The 18,770-nt window shown below is 42.5% G+C and overlaps 1 non-coding gene across 1 annotated transcript; it reads left to right on the forward strand.

Moving 5' to 3' along the window:
* The first annotated feature begins 1,954 nt into the window (after window positions 1–1,954).
* On the forward strand, window positions 1,955–2,078 carry LOC142022430 (U6atac minor spliceosomal RNA). The gene has a single exon (XR_012647959.1). It is a non-coding gene; the product is annotated as a U6atac minor spliceosomal RNA (small nuclear RNA).
* Window positions 2,079–18,770: the final 16,692 nt, after the last annotated feature.

Raw genomic sequence — 18,770 nt, forward strand, 5'->3', positions numbered from 1 at the left:
GGGGCTACATCTAAATGGGGTACTGTTGCCAGCAGGGTCATGCAAATGAAGGCACTCAACAATGCAAACTGCCACTCATTTGCATAGCTGTGTGTGTCATTTGCACAGTCACACGAGATCGCGGTCCTGGCAGAGGCTTCTGTCATCAAAAAATTAGTCATGCAGACAGGATTCTGTTGGTGAACTACCCCACTTGTCGACATCCCCTTATCCCTCATTTTGGATAAGTTCAGCTAAGTATCAAAATGGAATTGATTAATCTTTTGCAGGTCAGTCGTCATTTCCCTTGACATCAGGAAAATTAATCAGTGCACATATTAAGGTCCTGATCCAGAGAAGCACTTAATCACGTACGTTTTTCAAAAATCATGTGTAGTCCCACTGTAATACCAAGACTTCAGTGAAACTATTCATGTGTAAAATTATACACATACTTACGTGTGTGCATCGAGGCACAGTACTACACAGTCATGAGGCTCACTGCAGTATGGAGTTCAGACAAAGCCATCTTGCATTCCTCACAACGGGAGTACACACATCTGTGCAATATTTGACTTCTTTGTGCGAAATAATACATGAAACGCATCCTATTGGCAAAAGTGTCAGTAGTAACCCTAAAGCAAATGGAAACTCGATAGGAGATGCAACCTTTGAAGCCTGCAACGCTTTTAAAATTAGGAAATAATTACGGATGTTATATTAAGGCAAGTTTCCTTGGAAAATACAGTGGCTACAAACATGTCCCTTTCCTTCGAACCCAGCTTTCAGCATTCATCTTTCAGGCAAGATAATAATAACAAATTACGTTCCTGTAGCAACTTTCAGCCTTTAGGATCCAAAACCACTTTATAAACTAATTCTATACGTTGTCACATAGGCTTTGTCTACACTGCCAACTGCACCACAGAACTTTTGTCATTCACAGGCATTTAAAGGCTCCCCTGCCCACAGACAAAAATTTTGCTGGGGCAAGTGGCAGTGAGAATTGATCCTTGTCAGAGGGTGCACTCTTATGTCAACAACACAAACCCTGCTCATAGGGGGTGGAAGTATTATGTTGGCAATGTCACTAAAAGCTGCGTAGTATAGATAAAACCTAAAATTCAGCCAGCTTTGAGTCAAATGGCAGAAGACAGTCACTGTTCAGGGACCCCCTAATCTTACTGAGTTCTCAAATTCTTAAAAAATCCATAAACCAGATAAGCACTACAAAGGGCAACAAATCCAGTGGCTAAGGATCCCAGAGAGAGCATGATATTTCCTTTTGACTCAAGTATGTAAGATCCTGTGTTGTTAGTATCTTTCATTTATTCCTTGACCCCTGATGCTGTGAACATTTGAAAGATGTCAAGGCAGGTCTTCAGCAGTTCACTTCTATGCTGAGTGTCTGGTCCTTCATATATGTCCTGGTGTCTAACTTTGGGCTGCGTGATCCAACCATGTAATTTAAATACAGCAGAATGTTGGGGGTAGTTGACAAATTTGCACATCTCTTAGACTGTTCATTGTATGTTAAATTATATTGGACTCTCTCCTGATCCCTTCTACAAAAGGCCATTGTTTGATATTTGTCTGTATGTTTGTAGCTGATCTACTCCACACTGAAATGGCATCACTTCTCAGAAGGATGCCGTGTGGAAATATATTTGTATCATTGAACGGGTGGAGTGTTTGAGAGACCTGTCTTCCGGAGTTTCCACGTGGGTTGAATTTTTAGTGATACTGTGCTAGATGCAAAGATGGAACAGGAGTCTTTTCAAGCAAAGCTAGAATATTAGGAGTGATTTCAGAAATTGTGGCTGGATTTAAGCATTGCTAATCATTATTGTTTATTAAGGGGCTGATCCAGTGCAAAATGACATACATGATAGTACTTCTGTTTACTCCAGTGGTAGCTGGACTAGGCCTTAAGGGACACATCCTAAGTGCCATTCCACTTACACGTGTGATTAACTTTATTCATGTAAGGAGAGAAGGTTAGCACTCCCCTTCATAAGGCTGGAAGAGGTCCTAGTGGCCTTTACAACACGCATATGGTTAAGGCATTGCCGCTTTGTGGCATCTAACCAAGTTTTTTTGCTCATGTTAGTACTTCCATCACAACGTCATTGTGTCCACCATATGTGCTAAAAGATAAAATATGTAAGTGGGGGAATGCGGGAAGCTGTAAGTTTATTTGATTGTTAGTGGTTATTAACAAACTATTACATTTAAATTAAAATGTTGAAGCACGTATATTGGACTTGATTCTGATCACACTTGAATCCATGCCAATCACAAGTGACTTGACACTTACATGAAGTTAAACTTGCACAAGGGGGATCAGAATCGAGCTCCTGGTCCTATTTTCCGTCACATAAACACCAAACTGTTATAAATAACTAATTTCCAAACTGTTTATTATCCAGGGGAAGTAGCAAAACAGTTGTGCCGTCCCACACATCCTAAGAATGGCTCCTCATTTTAAGAGCAAATAAAACTAAATAGCACTGACTTGTTAGTGATGCAGCTTGTGGAATCGAGCCGAAACACACAAAAAATAAACTTAACTGCCCTGGGGCCTCAAGACAAACAGGGGAAAGGGGCAGAAGAAAGACTGGACAACAGTAAAGCTCTCACAGATATTCCTGTTTGCTATTAACATGGAAATTGTCCTTGCTCATTAGGTGGCAAAGCATCACTTTGCTTTCACTAGAGATGTCACTGCAGTGTTATTAGATTGAGAATGGTTTCCACAGCTGTTGCTGCACCCACCCTCAGTCAACATTCTCACAGGAATAATTTAACACCTATCCAGAGACAGAAAACACAGCTCAGCGACAATTTGAAAAACAACATCTGAGTTAACTCCAGTGCTGAAGAAATACAAACTCTTTAAAAATAAAATAAATAAATAGAACACCATATTCTGATGTGTTTATGCCATTTGTTGCCCAGAAGACTTTAATGATGTGAAAATTACATTGTTTCTGATCTGAAGAAGAAGCTGAGTAGCATGAGGAAGGGGAAACGGCTATGTGTGTATTATATATGTTACATATATTTATGTAACTTAATTGAAATCAATGCCCTACATTCTCAAAAGGGACCATTGATTTTGAATGTGAATCTCATGATGCCCTGAAGAGGCCTAATTTTCATAAGATGGCACGTTCACCTCTTCCAGAAAACCAGCTCCTTTTGCCATGTCTTATGTTGGGCAAATAAAAGAATCAGGTACCTGAAATCACCACTGGTCACTTCTGAAAATTAAGGATACTTGAGTTCCAAGTACGGACATGATCTGAGACTTCCAACATATTTCTCCTAATATATTTGATGGTGTTCAAATGGAAGGTTTGAACCGGTTGAGTAATGAAGCAATCCACATCACACAGACTTCTTCTGGCATAGTTAAGTTGACCAGGAGTGTGAAGAGATATGATCCCTAAAATAGTTGGGCCATCAGAAATCCCTAACATTGATTCAGTTATTCCAGCAAAGCTGTGGCTATATCTACACTACAGCAATCTGTCAACAGAAGTCACTGTCAGAAAAGATCTTCCAGCAAAACTTCTGCTGACAGAGTATGTCCACACACGAAAGTGGATTGGCAAAGCTATCTTCTCTGTCCACAGAGAGTGGCTGGACTGCCTGGCCCTCTCTCAACAGAATGGCCAACCAGAAGCACAGCAGATAGGGCTGCCTAGTGATTCACAAGCCCTTTCTGTCAACAAAGGGCCCCCCCGGGCATGACCACATGGCTTTTTTTGTCAACAGGTTCTGTTGAGAAAGATGTTCTGCCTCATGGGGGAGAGGCAGAAGGCTGTCGACAAAAGTGCGAAGTTCTGTCAACAGTATGTCGACAGACACACATTTAGTGTGGACGTCCCATGGGTGTTCTTGACAAAATTCCTGTTTTGTCGGAAAAACCCTCTAGTGTAGATGTAGCCTGTGTGTTTATAGCTGTAGTTTGTTTAGCTATATCAGTGCACAGCACAGCTTTACTGGTATGGCTGTGTCCACACTAGAAATGCTTTTGATGGTATGTTAATGAGGCAGTTTGGAAGATGCTAATGAGGCACTAACATGAATATGTGGCACCTCATTACCATAATAGCATCCATGCGTGATTTGAAAGTGCCACTTTCAGAACATACACTGCCTGTGTAGATGGGAGCCTTTCAAAAGGACCCCCTGACTCGGAAAGCCCCTTCTTCCTTTTTTAAACTCAGGGGCCGTGTCTACACTAGCCCCAAACTTCGAAATGGCCATGCAAATGGCCATTTTGAAGTTTAGTAATGAAGCGCTGAAATGCATATTCAGCACCTCATTATCATGCGGGCAGCAGCGGCACTTCAAAATTGATGCACCTCGCCGCCGAGCGGCTCTTCCCGCCGGGGGTCCTTTTCGAAAGGACCCCGCCTACTTCGAAGTCCCCTTATTCCCATCAGCTCATGGGAATAAGGGGACTTCGAAGTAGGCGGGGTCCTTTCGAAAAGGAGCCCCGGTGGCACGAGCCGCGCGGTGGCGAGGTGCGTCAATTTCGAAGTGCCGCGGCCGCCCGCATGCTAATGAAGCGCTGAATATGCATTTCAGCATTTCATTAGTAAACTTCGAAATGGCCATTTGCGTGGCCATTTTGAAGTTTGGGGCTAGTGTAGACATAGCCAGGGAGTCCTTTCAAAAGGCTCCAATCTACATGGGTAGCGTGCATTCTGAAAGTGACACTTTCAAACCATGCACAGATGCTATTATGCTAATGAAGTGCTGCATATTCATGTCAGTGCCTCATTAGCATCTTCCGAACTGCCTCATTAACATGCCCCCCCAAAGGAGCGGGCATGCATAGACACAGACAGAGATCCTAGTTTAGGTGTGTCCCTTATTATAGCTAGCCTAACAAACACGCCTAGCATAACCACAATTTATACTAACAAAAAAGCCTTTTTGCCCATGTTACTTATACTACATCTGTAAGCAAAATAAGCTACACTGATTTAAGTGTGTATATATAAGGAAATAAGCTAACTTTTATATTTAGTCTTGCAATTTCTCACCACCTATTAGAAACATTAGATCAATCCTATTAAATGTGTAAATAGTTTCCTCTTTACCATACTTTTTTTACATCACACAGGAAACATACTAGTCAGATGGCTACAAGGAACATATAATTAGCACTTGATAGAATAAACTAGATAACAACCTATCTCCATGGTCCATGTGCATTTTAAATCAATCGCATTGCTTCATCGGGACAAGAGTATTTGAATTACAGTAAACGCTTTCCTGTCTGGCAGCCCTGGGGCCAGGAGATAGCTGGGTATGAAAATATTATGGATACTAGAGAGGAATCCCATCGCCACCAGTTCTCCAACAGTGGGGCTGAACTACAGTAGCGCTCCCTTCCTCAAAACCCTCGGCAGCCTAATGCCTGGAGCACTGCCTCTGCTCATGCAGTCCACTCCATATGCTCTGCTGGGATTCAGTAGCTCAGGTACTGGCTCGTGCTGCTCCTCTGGGGTAGCTGGCGCCTCTTGCTCCGGCCGTCTATCCCACTGCCTTCTCACAGAGGTTCAGCAGCCCCCAGCAGCTCAGGCCCTGGCCCGTGCTGCCATGCGGGCGGATGGAGGGGGCTGGCAAGCAGCAGAGGGATGTTCTCCCATTTCCCCGACACTGGCAGCGGTTGCTGAGCAGCCCTGGAGCCTCTGCAGCCCAGTGCCAGGGAAGGATGGGGAGTGGCAGATATATCAGCTTCATCTCAGCTCCCCACCTGGATCCAGTGCCTGCACCTGAAGGGGAAATGGTATCGATGGCTTGGGGCAGGGCAGGATCCTTTTGCACAGCTGCCCAGAACAAGAAAACTAAGTCACTGGCATAGCGCCTGGTGGCAGTTATTTGAGAAGACCAGGTGATTGAATACCAGTTAAAACAGAGTTTACTGTAAATTATTATTGTTCAGTTTGCCTCAGATTTTCAAAAATTGGAACCTAAATGCCTAAAGGTAGGTATTTAATCTGTAGTTAGGCATTTTCCAGATTTGAAGTGCTAAGCAGCCAGGAGCTCAAAGAACAACAGGAAATGCACCAGAATAAGGGCTGAGCAAAAATGAGGGTTTAATCCTGTTAGTTACTAAGCACTTTGAGCCAAATTTTTAAAGTGCCTAAATTTAGGTGCCTAACAATGCAGATAGGTGCACAGTGAAATTTTATTAGGCTGGAAACTATTTCTTAATTTCAATAGGGGTTAGGCGTTTTTGAAATCCTACCTCTATCTGCATCATTAAACACCTACAAGTCTTTTGAAAATCTAGCCCCTTGTTCCTGAACCAGTAAAGTTCTTATACATGTGCTTAACTTTAACCTAATGAGCAGTCTTATTGAAATGGCCTCCTTTCTTGCAATTTTTAAATTAATAATAATAATATAACATTTAATAATATATGGAGAGACACATCTCAGAGAGCAGCAGGAAGGGACCTTGGAAGGTCATCAAGTCCAGTCCCCTGACCTCTTGGCAAGACCAAACATCACCCCCCCCCACACTTTTTTTTTTTAAATCAATTTGCCCCAGATCCCTAAATGGCCTCCTCAAGGATTGAATTCCAAACCCTGGATTTAGCAAGCCAGTGCTCAAACCACTGTGCTATCCCTCCCCTGTTCTTCCTGGTGACTGACTCTGTATATATTTAGGTATTTTAGGTGCTGGAGAATCTGCTTAGGAAGGGTTGTAATAGTAGCAAACCTGTCCGCTTTATTTTTATTTGCAGATAGTCCAGTCATAGAGATTGATCTTTTGCAATATGATGTTGTGATCTAATTAAAGACCAATGTGCCAGCATAGCAGCATTTTCACAGAGTAGCTCTGCATGGAAGCAAAGGCAGGCTATTTATTCTCCAATTACAGGCCATGTCTGTGTTTATACCATCTTGTTTAACTTATTCTTAATGCACCTCCTAAGACATACCCATCCTTAGAAATGTTTATGAAAATTCTTTATAAGCAAAATATTTTACTTCCATTGAGTACGTTCCAATATAGAACAGTCTTTTTTTTTCTGTGGGCTAATTTAAGTGTACTCTGGCTATCCCCCTCGCTATGTATCTTTAAAAAAAAATTCAGCCCACCCACATTACAACAGTATGACCCAACAATTATAACACAAGGATTCTTGCCAAATCTTGTTTTATTATTTCTGACATAATTACAAGTACTAATTCTCCTGCAAAAGGTTAAATCCTTGTTAGAACTCCAGAAGATAAATGATTAGCCCCATTTTTTTAAATTTCTTTAATTGTTTAGAGAGTGATCCAGTAGCCCTTACTTGCACAGAGTCCCATAAGCCTGATCCTCCACTACCCTGCTGATTATTAACCCTGCTGATTGTGTAGTAACTTGTGTAAAATGGGTGCAAAGTGCTACAAAGCAGAAGAATAGCATTTTGCTTTCAATCTTTATTTGGTCTGCAGAATGCTGGACAGTGGGGAACCAGACCCCTTGACTTTCATGGGGCTGTGAAGTAAGTAAAGGTTAAAAATACTGGTGTCTTGTTCTTAAAAGATGCTGAGCATTTACAGCTGCCATTGGCTCAGCATTCCTGAACATCAAGTCACAGGCTCAGTGGGAATTAATGGGTTAGGGTTTGTCTAATGGGGAAATAGCTCAGAATAGTTGTTGTGGAATACCTCTTCCACACTACTTACCTGCATGGATGAACTTATTCTGCACTGATTGCCTTTGTGTGGTTAGCTCTGTGCACTTTGGAAGGCATCCTTAATGCAGACTGTGGCCTGGTCTACACTCAAGGGTTAGGTCAACGTATGTTGCCTCATATTGATCTAGCTATGAAAGAGTCTTCACTTAAATTTGGCTCCTGATGATGCAAGTTCCTCTCTCCACTGCTTTTGGAACACCACTTCCTTGAGCCATGTAGAGTCATGGACAGTGTAATCTAATCCATGCAATCAGAATTGTGTAGACATTGCAATGCTCATATTGACTGTTAGTGGCTTTCAGGAGCAATCCCACAATCCCCCACACTGATATTACAAGTGCTCCCAGTGAGGATTGCATATCTGGTACCAGAATCCAAATGTGCACACGCTCAAGGGATTTAAGTTCAATGACTTCATGTCAAAATAAGCAGAGTCAATACAATTAGGTAGCCTAAGAGTTTTCTCACTTGGGAAACTATTTTAGTTATTGCACTTTAAATGTACTGCTTAGTTTATTTCACAACAGTTTCACTGTGTAGAAAACCCCTAAAAATGGGACGTGATAAAAGTATGTAAAAATGTGAATTATGCAGACAAGATGGTTCAGATCCTTCAGGCTTTTTTCTCTGTCTTATAACACAAGAATTGCAGGACATTCAATGATCAATATAAGACAATATTTTTTTCAAGCCGTGCATAACTAGGCTTTGAACTTACTGCCACATGAGGTTGAGGATGAGAACTTTACAAGTTTCCGAAAGAGATTGGATGTGCATATGGATAACAGGAATATCCTAATGTTATTGTTATTGGCAACAAAATTGTTGGTAGGCGTATTAAACTTAATTCTTTAAGGTTTTAAGTAGATTTCTACTGATTGAAAATCAAGATCTGCTGTAGGCCGATTTTACCACAGCTGCGTATTGCAAGGTTTTTACACCCTCTTACACTTTTCACCCACCCACTTCCACCTTCTGTATCCGGTCAAAGACAGGACACTACAGTAGATGCACATCAGGTATGACCCAGAATAGCAAGGTTTATGTTCCTAGAATCAAAGAAAATACTAAGACTGGGAGCTCTGTGCAAAGATTAATACAGTGTATTTTGTTCTGTGTTTGTATACAATCTCACACAATGGGATCCTGGTCTTTGGAGTCCTAGATGCTATTGTAATATCAATCATAATAAATGCCTAGATAGCTCATCCAGACCAATCGGGGATTGTTTCCTAGATCATGTGATTGTTCCCTCCAGCCTCCATTAGGTGTATGTACTCAGGTCCTTAATGTTCTGTTCATCAGAATTCTAGAGGGTGTGGCCATAATGCAGCTGCTGCAGTGTTCACCCCTTTCCTACATTGTTTCCTATGTTCTGCAGTATCTATATAAAGTATTTTATAGGCTTTTAAAACTCATAGTGAATCTAAGGCAATCTGGCAAATCAGTTTAGCGGCAGGAGTCCCGATGTGGATCATGTACTTAGTCTTGCTCAGGCACCTATCTATCAGCAAAGAATCTGTCCCTGGGTCAATATGGGGGTGGCCAGGCCATTCTTATAGGATGTTCAAATGCCTTTTTCAATTAGTATTACTCAGTCATTACTTCACTTCCTGCCATCATCTCCCTTGAGATTCTCCTTCCCCTTTATTAATTCTTTATTTAATTCTTTCCCCTTTATTTAAGCTCTGCTGGTGCAGATTGATATGTGTCTGTTGCTATAGACTTTATTTACCAGTGAAAAACAGCCGTCGGGCCAATACCCACCGTGTGCCTAAGAGCAGTGGGCTTGGCTCCACACCCTGAAAGGGGCAGAGGCTGAGGCAGAAGGGGCGGTGCCAATCAAAGTCAGCCTTTAGTGCTGCCTGGAGCACAGTGCTGAAGTCCCCCACTAGCCTTCAAAAGCTACACAGAGTATCAGAGTGACACTTTGACATTTTAAAGGGGCCCTGTGAAGTTTCCCTCCTTGCCCTGCACCCATCAGTATGTCTGAATATCAGATTTAAACCAGAACTTGTGGAGCCTTTGAGAGTCACATTTCCATGACATTCAGTGGTGCTGAACTCTGATTTTCTGCACCCCTTATTCCACATATAGCATCGGTTGTGCCTGCAAAATTGGATATGCAGTTGGCAATTGTGTCATCTACAATAATCAGCTTTCACACAATCACCTTCATTCTTTTTTCTTGGCTAGTTACTTGTGGCAGTCAGTGTGCTCCAAAGCAGAAAAAGACAAGGAATGTCTGTGCCTAATCAAACCAGTATGAACAAGTAAATGTAAAAATAATTAAAATGCCTTAGCACGATTTGAGCCCAGATATTTAACAGTGGATCCTGATTTTAGAAGCCTACTTTTGCATGGGCAGTTTATTGGATCTACAGAATGAATGAGTATGCATTTGGTATCTACAGCTTTTGGCGACATGAGGTATTTTGTTTCAAGCATCTTTAAGTTATGCATATTTATTTCTTTCATATGTGTGAATGGAGCAGCTCCTCGCACTGCACAGCGAGCCTTGATAGCATTCAAAATGCAAGTCGTTCAACCCAGATTTTACCGTTGCTCATATTCAGCCCAAACAAGGGCTTACTTGTAAAGCATGTCTAGGAGAATCAGTGTTCAATATTTGTATACAGTGAGTAGGTGGATGTGCCATTTCCTCACTGATTTTTTTTTCTTTCCATTTGTCATTTTGAGGTAACATCCTGCTAAAATGATGATGACATATGACCAAATCTTAGAGCCCTCCATAACTTTACTTCTTCTGTGACATGGCTGTGGGGCTGAATTTTAAGTTAACTTCTGAAAGTCTCCAAAGAGGCCAAGTTCTCTCTAATCTTTTACTCTGCTCAAAATCAAAGACGATTCCTCAGCCATTTAGAATCTGCAAGAAGACTTGTGGCTCAGACTCAAATTACAGCTTGAAAAGGTTTGCTAGGAACAAAATCTTCGGATGTATTTAGTATATGGAAAATTATTTTCTAAAAAACATATAAGATGTTCTATTTCACTTACTTCTCTATATTGAGTTCTGCATCATCATCTTCCTCTTCCTTTTTTTTCTTCTTTTAATGCATTTCTATTTCTTACACACACAGATAAAGCTATTTCTTTTACAAAACAGGCACAAAGAAGTTTTCCTTCCCAATCAGTAATTTCGTTTTCTATTGTAATTGTAAAAAGAAACCTCTGAAAAATCAATATATCATTGCCAAGTCATACACAAACAGGGAATGGAGCAAGCTTAGTAAATAAAGGAAATTGCAATTTCCTCCCGTCTTTGGTCAGTCTTTAGTATACTCAAGGTGACTACCAATCTCTTCCACTCTTCTGGTTTTTCAAGCAAAATAAAAGTTTTGAACTCAGACATGGGGGAAGAAAGGAAAGTTAGAGAAGCAAGTTTTAGAAGACAAAATCCCTCTTGTCCTAAATTACAACCAAAACAACCCCCATGCCTAAAGTGATTGGAGGTAATCTGACCTCTCTCAATTAACTACCCAAGAGATAAAGGTTGCTCATGCTAAAGCCATCACTGCAAACTAGGCCTGAGAATTGGAGAAACATTGAGGAAAAAGTTCACTTTCCATCTACAGATTGATTCTTGGATACATTTTGTTCTTATGATGTGCAAATCTGAGAGAATTTTGCACTTCTAAACCTAACAAGAAGGGGCTTTGTGGAGCATCTGGAGTCCATTGAATAATCACTTTAATTAAAACGAGTAAGAGGTCACGGAAGGGGTGAGCTTTCAAAAGGGCTGGGCCTCATCTTCTCTTTTGCAGGCACAAGTCTCAGCTACAAAATTTGCATTGAGTATTTTAAACTTGGGCGGGGGGGCACGGGGAAGAACGTGGCTCCAGAATGGAATCAGGGAGTTTCTTGCTACCTGATTTGCACTCACAATTAGGAAGAGGAACAACTACTTGGATTTGTGCCAGTGGGTGCACTGCAAACACGTGAATGCAAATAGGATCTTTAAAAAAAACAGTCATGGCTTGACTGTGAACCGTCTGTTAGATAACATAATGGTGGACACAGTACACACAATCAAAACAAAAAAGCAGTCAAGTAGCACTTTAAAGACTAACAAAATAATTTATTAGGTGAGCTTTCGTGGGACAGACCCACTTCTTCAGACCATAGCCAGACCAGAACAGACTCAATATTTATGGCACAGAGAACCAAAAATAGCAATCAAGGTTGACAAATCAGAAAACAAAATTATCAAGGTCAGCAAATCAGAGAGTAGAGGGGCATAGGGGGATGTTTGTCAGAATTAGATTAAGCCAAGTATGCAAAAGAGCCCCTATAATGACCCAGAAAATTCACATCCCAGTTCAAACCACGTGTTAATGTGTCAAATTTGAATATAAAAGAGAATTCAGCAGCCTCTCTTTCCAAAGTAGTGTGAAAATTCCTCTTCAGTAAGACGCAAGCTCTTAAGTCATTAACAGAATGGCCCTCTCTATTAAAATGTTGGCTGACCGGTTTGTGGATCAGGAGTGTTTTTATGTCTGTTTTGTACCCATTAACTCTTTGTCTAAGAGAGTTTGAAGTCTGTCCAATATGCAAAGCATCTGGGCATTGTTGGCACATGATGGCATATATGATGTAAATTGAGGAACATGAGAATGTGCCTGTGATTCTGTGACTAACCTGCTTAGGTCTAGCGATGGTATATACAATATTCAAGAACTAGTAAGCTCCCCCTGTTCCTTGAGTGAAGGGGAGTCTCTGCCTTATAACATAGACATAGGTGCTGGAACTAGGGCCCCTCTGACTTGAAGCGGTTTCCATTATACACAGGGGTTACAGTTTGGTTCAAAGGCTCTCAGCACCCCAACTGTAAAAATTGTTCCAGCATCATTGGGTGTAGAGATATGGACATGGAACCATGCCATCTCCAATGCATGCGTTTCTTTCGTATGTGTACCCTCTTCTGTGGGTTCCCACCTCTATGGGTTTAAACGGAGTAGGAGAATTGAAAGAGAAGCAGGGAGTGGCTGGGGTTCATCAAGGTCTATTCCTTGAAAACCCACAACACAAATCAGAATGAGTTACTGCTCCCTGTAACTTTACCTCTTGATAGGGCTTCTGTGTCCAGCTGGCATTTGAAAGATGGTAATGCACCACTTGCTAGTGCCGTATTCTGTGGGGGCCATTGAGAAAAGCACCTGGGGAGAGGTAAAGGGTCTGTGTGTGTGGTTGACTGTACCCTTCAGAAAAGTCCCTGTGAATGACAGATTTGGGGGAATCCCCTAGTTTCTTCCAATGCAAAGCAACCTCCTCCCCCAGCTTGTCCTCATCAGGGAAATTAATCTTTTTTGTTGTTGTTTGTAACAACTTATGGCATCCTATGTCTTGTCGGTTATGTGCTCACTGTTTAAACTACACATCTTTGAATACCTTGGGTAGCATGTTGGTGCTACTAAAGACAAAGGTAAAAGTTTCATTAATTTAGGGGTGGGCAACAATTTTTTATGTGGGGCCACTCCATGATTTTGGTATGTGGTCAAGGGCCTAACTTTTCTATGTAAGGGGCCCAGGGTCTGGGATGGAACTTGGGTGCAGAAGGAAGCTCCAGGTCTGGGACTGGGATGTAGGATAGGGTGTGAGGTCTGAGAGGAAGTTTGGGTGCAGGAGAGGGATGTGCCTGGGGCAGGGGTTTGGGAGCATTATTCCCACTAATTTTTTCCATCTATGGGTAGCATAAATTTTCTCCTGTGCACTAAGGCAGGCGTGGGCATGCACCACCAATAGAAACTCATGTTGCTGGATGTGGATAGCTGTGGGTGCTTTGCTAAGCAGCTGGTCAGCACCTGCATTTCTTCTGGGTGGCTGCCCAAGCATTCAGCTTAGCAGGAACACTGCTTGGGAGGCAGGGTCTGGGAGGGGGTATGGGTGCAGGAGAGGAATGATTATGGGGCTGGAGCACGTGACCTATGAAGAGAAGATGAGAGATTTGGGCTTATTTAGTTTGCAGATGGGAAGACTGAGGGGGGATTAGATAGCAGCCTTCAACTTCCTGAAAGGGGGCTCTCAAGAGGATGGAGAGAGGCTGTTCTCAGTGATGACAGATAGCAGAACAAGGAGCAACGGTCTGAAGTTACAGAGGGAGAGGTGTAGGTTGGATATTAGGAAAAACTATTTCACCAGGAGGGTGGTGAAACACTGGAATGCACTACCAAGACAGGTGGTGGAATCTCCATCCTTAGAGGTTTTTAAGTCCCGGCTTGACAAGGTCCTGGCTGGGATGATTTAGTTGGGGTTGGTCCTGCTTTAAGCAGGGAGCTGGACTAGATGACCTCCTGAGGGCCCTTCCGGCCCTAGAATTCTATGATTCTACAGTTCTGGCCTAGAGGAGAGATGTTGGAGGCAGTGCAGGCTCTGGGGACAGGGAGATAGAGAAGGTTTGGGTAGTGACCTGGAGCAGGAGTAGATGGTTATCTGGAGCAGGGAGTTTTGGGGAGAGAGGGAAGGAGGGAGTGGGGTGCCAGAGGCAGGCTCTGACCAGGAGGCACTTACCTAGCCCTGCAGGAGTCTGAAGCAGGCTCCCTGCCTGCTGCACCCCCAGATAGCTCAAAACTGCTGCCTGTTCCATGTTGCTCTGTGCTCAGATACCTAGGGGACGGGGAAACCAGCCAGTGGGAGCTAAGAGATTTTTGATAGGGGGTTTGGCAGTGTGTTAAAGTATCCTCCTTCCCCGCAGGGTCCAGAGTGGAGAGGGCAGTTGCTTAAAGCAGTATGGCGTTGCTCTGAAGCGGCTGGCTGCCCTGTGTCTGAGATTCCCAGTGGGGTGGTCTGTGAGCCATATCTTCCCCACCCCCTACATTAACTGTGGTATGGGACAAATTGTGTGAAATGAGTCTCTCATGTTTCAGGCATCACTTAATAATGGGCGTAATCCTCAGCTCCTCACTCCATTTTAATTCAGTGACTGTATGGATAAGGACAAAGTAAACACCAAGTAAAGAATTTAACATTTGGTCCATTTTTCATAATAAATTTAATAATTACTAGTATTTGTTACTCATATATTTTAGCTGTTGAATGTCCACTGAGTGCATGACTTTAATGAAAGTGTTCAGTAACTTGGAATAAAATTATGAGCTAACCTGCTGGTGTATTGGAAATGAAATTGATCTGAAGAAGTGGGTCTGTCCCACGAAAGCTCATCACCGAATAAGTCATTTTGTTAGTCTTTAAAGTGCTACATTTCTGCTGGTTTGTTTGGTCAAACACTGTAATGGCAAATATATTTGATTGGCTTATTTTATTTAATTTGATTTCTAGTTGCTCCAATACCACAAGAATAACTTGCTGTCATTCCTAGAACTACATCAATGTTATGATTTAGGATAGAATAAGTAAATCAAAAGCCAGTTACTTCTGAAGGATCAAGTTACCTTTAAATGTAGTTAACATTAAGAGCAAATGATTGGAAAAGTGGCATGGGGAATTATAGGCATGCAGCTCCCAGTGTTATTGTCTAATAATTGGAATTCCAGCAAGGTGGGACCTCCTGTTTGTATTTTGCTGCTGCTAATTAGGATTTTGCATGTCTTGATGGAATGACTTAAGGAGCTACAGATTTGCTTTGGCCATTCTAGTTGATCTTATGTGTTTTTACTATTAAACACACATTCTCCTGGATGATCCTGAGCTGCAATGTTCAGCTATGAATCTGTGGAGTCATGATTTCTTCCAAATAATATGGTTATTAATTGGGTAACTCTCCACTGTTTGTTAAGAGGACCCATCTAACCTCTCGCTCCCTGACTCCAGAATAAAGTTTTTGGAAAAAATTATAATTATAAACTCAGCAGCTACATCAAGTTGGGAGAATGCTCATTTGACTGCTAAAGGCAAGATAGCACTGCCTACAGACCTCTTTGGACAGTAATGTGCCCAATGCCATTCACATGAAAGAGAGAGGCTGTGCACTGCACAACATATACAAAGATAAAGGGGAGAGCTTTTGCCATGAGTGGGCTCAAGACATTGCAGGCAAGGGCAACCAGAAAATGTGCCTGTCACAGGGTAGGTCTAGGAGAATGAGGAATGCCTTGTGTGTCCACATCTTGCCATGCGCAGGTGTTACATGGGGAAGTGTGATGGTGTGTAGTGTTGTGGTACTCATACCAATTTATCAATTTGTCATCGTTTTCATGTGACCTAGTAAAAGCTTTAGATAAAACTTTCTGTTTCTTCCTTGTTTCCCAAGCGTTCACAACCAATGTAGAATACCAAAGAAAATTTATTAAAAATAAACAGTTTGCAGGTAATAAAAACATGCTGTATTATGAGCCAATACTGGCAGCGTAACAAGTGAAACACTAACAGAACTGAAAAGTGCTGTGTGCAGTGACAACTGCCATTCAGTGCAAGCTCACTGGTAATGTAACACACAGGATCAGCATATCTGTCCTCCTCGTCCCACATTGTCTATAGGATTGACTGAACAAGGAAGAAGCAGAGATCAGCAGCCTGGATGGACACAGTGGAGCACTGTGTGGTGAGTGCAGGGTGGGAGGGAGGCCAAGAGGAGGCAATCCCTTGCAGCTGCTGCTGTCATCTGTCACCCATCCCCTGCCTCAGGTAATCCCCAACCAGAATGGTTGGGGAGGAGGGGGTCAGGGTGGGGATGGAGCAGGGAAGGGGCGGTGCTGGCGGTGGGGTTGCTGCCTTGGGGAGATTCAGGTGCCATCCAGCTGATTGGCAGAGTGCCCACAGACAACCACAGTGAGCATCATGTGTTTCTGTTGATGATGCACAGCTGCCCATGACTTGGTGCACTTAACAAAATTTATTCCACCCATGGATGGAAGAAATTAGAGGAAACATTGGTCCACATCCTGCTGTCCATTAGTGAGAACATTCACTGAAGCTGCTCCTTCATTTACTGCTACTCCTACTCCCGCTTCCTCCAGTTGTTCTAGGTGTTCCCACCACCAGTCTGTCCTCCCTCTCCTTGTCCCACCCCAGTTGTTCCTTCTGGAATTCAAGGTGAGGCTCCAATCTGTATCCAAAGTCATTAAGCATTTCTTATAGAAGGTTATTCTAATCTCTGCACCCCCTCAAGAGGCCCACGTGGCTGCTCAGCCCAGTGGAGATGGAAGGTCCTGCCAAGGTAATGAAAAAACATATTGTATATTCATTCTTGGAAAGAAAAAAGAAGTATCTCTCCCCTTTTACATTCTGCATCCCAGCAGCACCGTAACTGGATATCTGTACCTACTTGGTGTATGCCTTTGTTTCAGCAGCTGCATCCAAGGTTACCAGCCAACAGAGATTATGATAATTAATTCATATTTCAGTTATTTTTAAACAACTGAGAGATGTTTGGGTCTGGTTGGTAGGGGTTCAGGGCCATCACTGCTTCAGGCAGTGGGATCTTTGGAAGATGTTCATTTGCTAGAAATCCCAGATTGGAAGATAAAACAATTTTTCCAAGCTTCAACTAGGAAACCATCTGCTAAAGAGATATTTTATTGCCTAGTAACTAATCAGCAAATCTATGCCTGGAAAGAGCTAGTAGTTTGCCTTGTCTAGTAATCTCCCTGATCCTTTTGAATTTCTCTTGTATAAAAATTTGCATAGATCAAAAAGTATGTTGGAGACTCTGAGCAATTATTTGGATAATATTGAAATCTTTCTGTAAAATAGTATTAAAATAGAAAGAGTGAGTGAGAGGGGGAGAGAGAGAAATAGTTGGTCACTTAAGGGAACCATAGAATTGTTTTTCAGACTATTCTATATATTTTTTCCTTCTCACCTTACGCAACATGCTATTCTTCTGATAAGCCTGTTTATGGTGTGACCTACTTAGCAAGATCACTGGTGGCTCCAGCCTCACAGCATTCTAAAGACTAAAGGCCACAAACAGGAAAAGATATTATATGAAAAATGTTTTTCAAGCTTTTGTCCTTTACATGCTGAAAGGTGTCAAGCACTGAACCGATTCTTTATTATGCCACCCAGTATTGAGAGCATTGTTCAACCAACTGCCCTTTTCAAATGTAAATGGATACAAAAGCTATGTCAGCAAAAGGAATTCTTGGCTTAAATTGTGGCTCTCAGCTTATGTCACACAATAAAACATGAGACCTATTAGTCCGTACTAAAGCTTGTAACTGCCTTTAAAACTCTTTTTCAAACACCATTCGTTACTACCTAATATGGCAGTATCCCGGTTTGAGCTTAGACCCAGCCTGCTTAAAACCATGTTATAAAGGTATTAAGAAACTATGCCATTCATTTGCGAAGAGAGGAGTCTATAATGTAGATTCTGGCAGTGCAATTGTCTAAATCAATGTTTCCCAAATGTTGTTCTGTGGAACCCCAAGGTGCTGCGGAGTGAAAATAAGGGTTCCACAAGAAAATTCCTTTACAATAACTAACTCCTCTGTAGCTCCCTGACCTGCCAGTGCTGAAAGAGTAGAACCAAATTTAATTGGTTTAACATGTGGTGGGACGGATTCAGGCATTAAACCAACAGAGAGCTGCAGACAGCCCCTCACTCTCCTTGCTACCCAAGCAGCCATGCCCCTCTGGTGGTCGTGGCTCTGCTCACCCATGCCAGCGGAACACCTCCATACCAGCCTTCCTTCTGCTCGATGCATGTAGCCTCCTGACATAGGCACCCTAGCCATGTATGGGTTAGTCCCAGGGGCCTGGTTGGGGCTGAGAGGGGTAAAGCCTGGGATGTGGTGTGGGTTTGGGGATGAGAGGAGTTAGCCTGGGGACGGGGGCATGGGTTTGCGGGATGGTGGGTAAAGCTTGGAGATGGGGAGGCAGGTTTGGGGGCTAATGGGAATAGAGCCTGGAATGGGGTTCCACAAAATTCTTTTGAGTTTAAAAGTGTTCCACGGCCAAATAACATTAGGAAACACTTGTCTAAAAAGATCCCTTCAGGCTATAAAGAAGACTAGCTGCAACCATGTTGGGAAACAGGTCAGGATTTTCAGAAGGACAGGAGCATCCTCTGAAAATCTGCCTCTTTCAAGGAGTCTCAAGCTGGAGACCCAAAAGAATGTGTCTTTCTATAATATAAATCTGAGTTGGTCAGGGA

This window comes from Carettochelys insculpta, chromosome 17 (genome assembly GCF_033958435.1).
Source record: "Carettochelys insculpta isolate YL-2023 chromosome 17, ASM3395843v1, whole genome shotgun sequence".
NCBI lineage: Eukaryota > Metazoa > Chordata > Testudines > Carettochelyidae > Carettochelys > Carettochelys insculpta.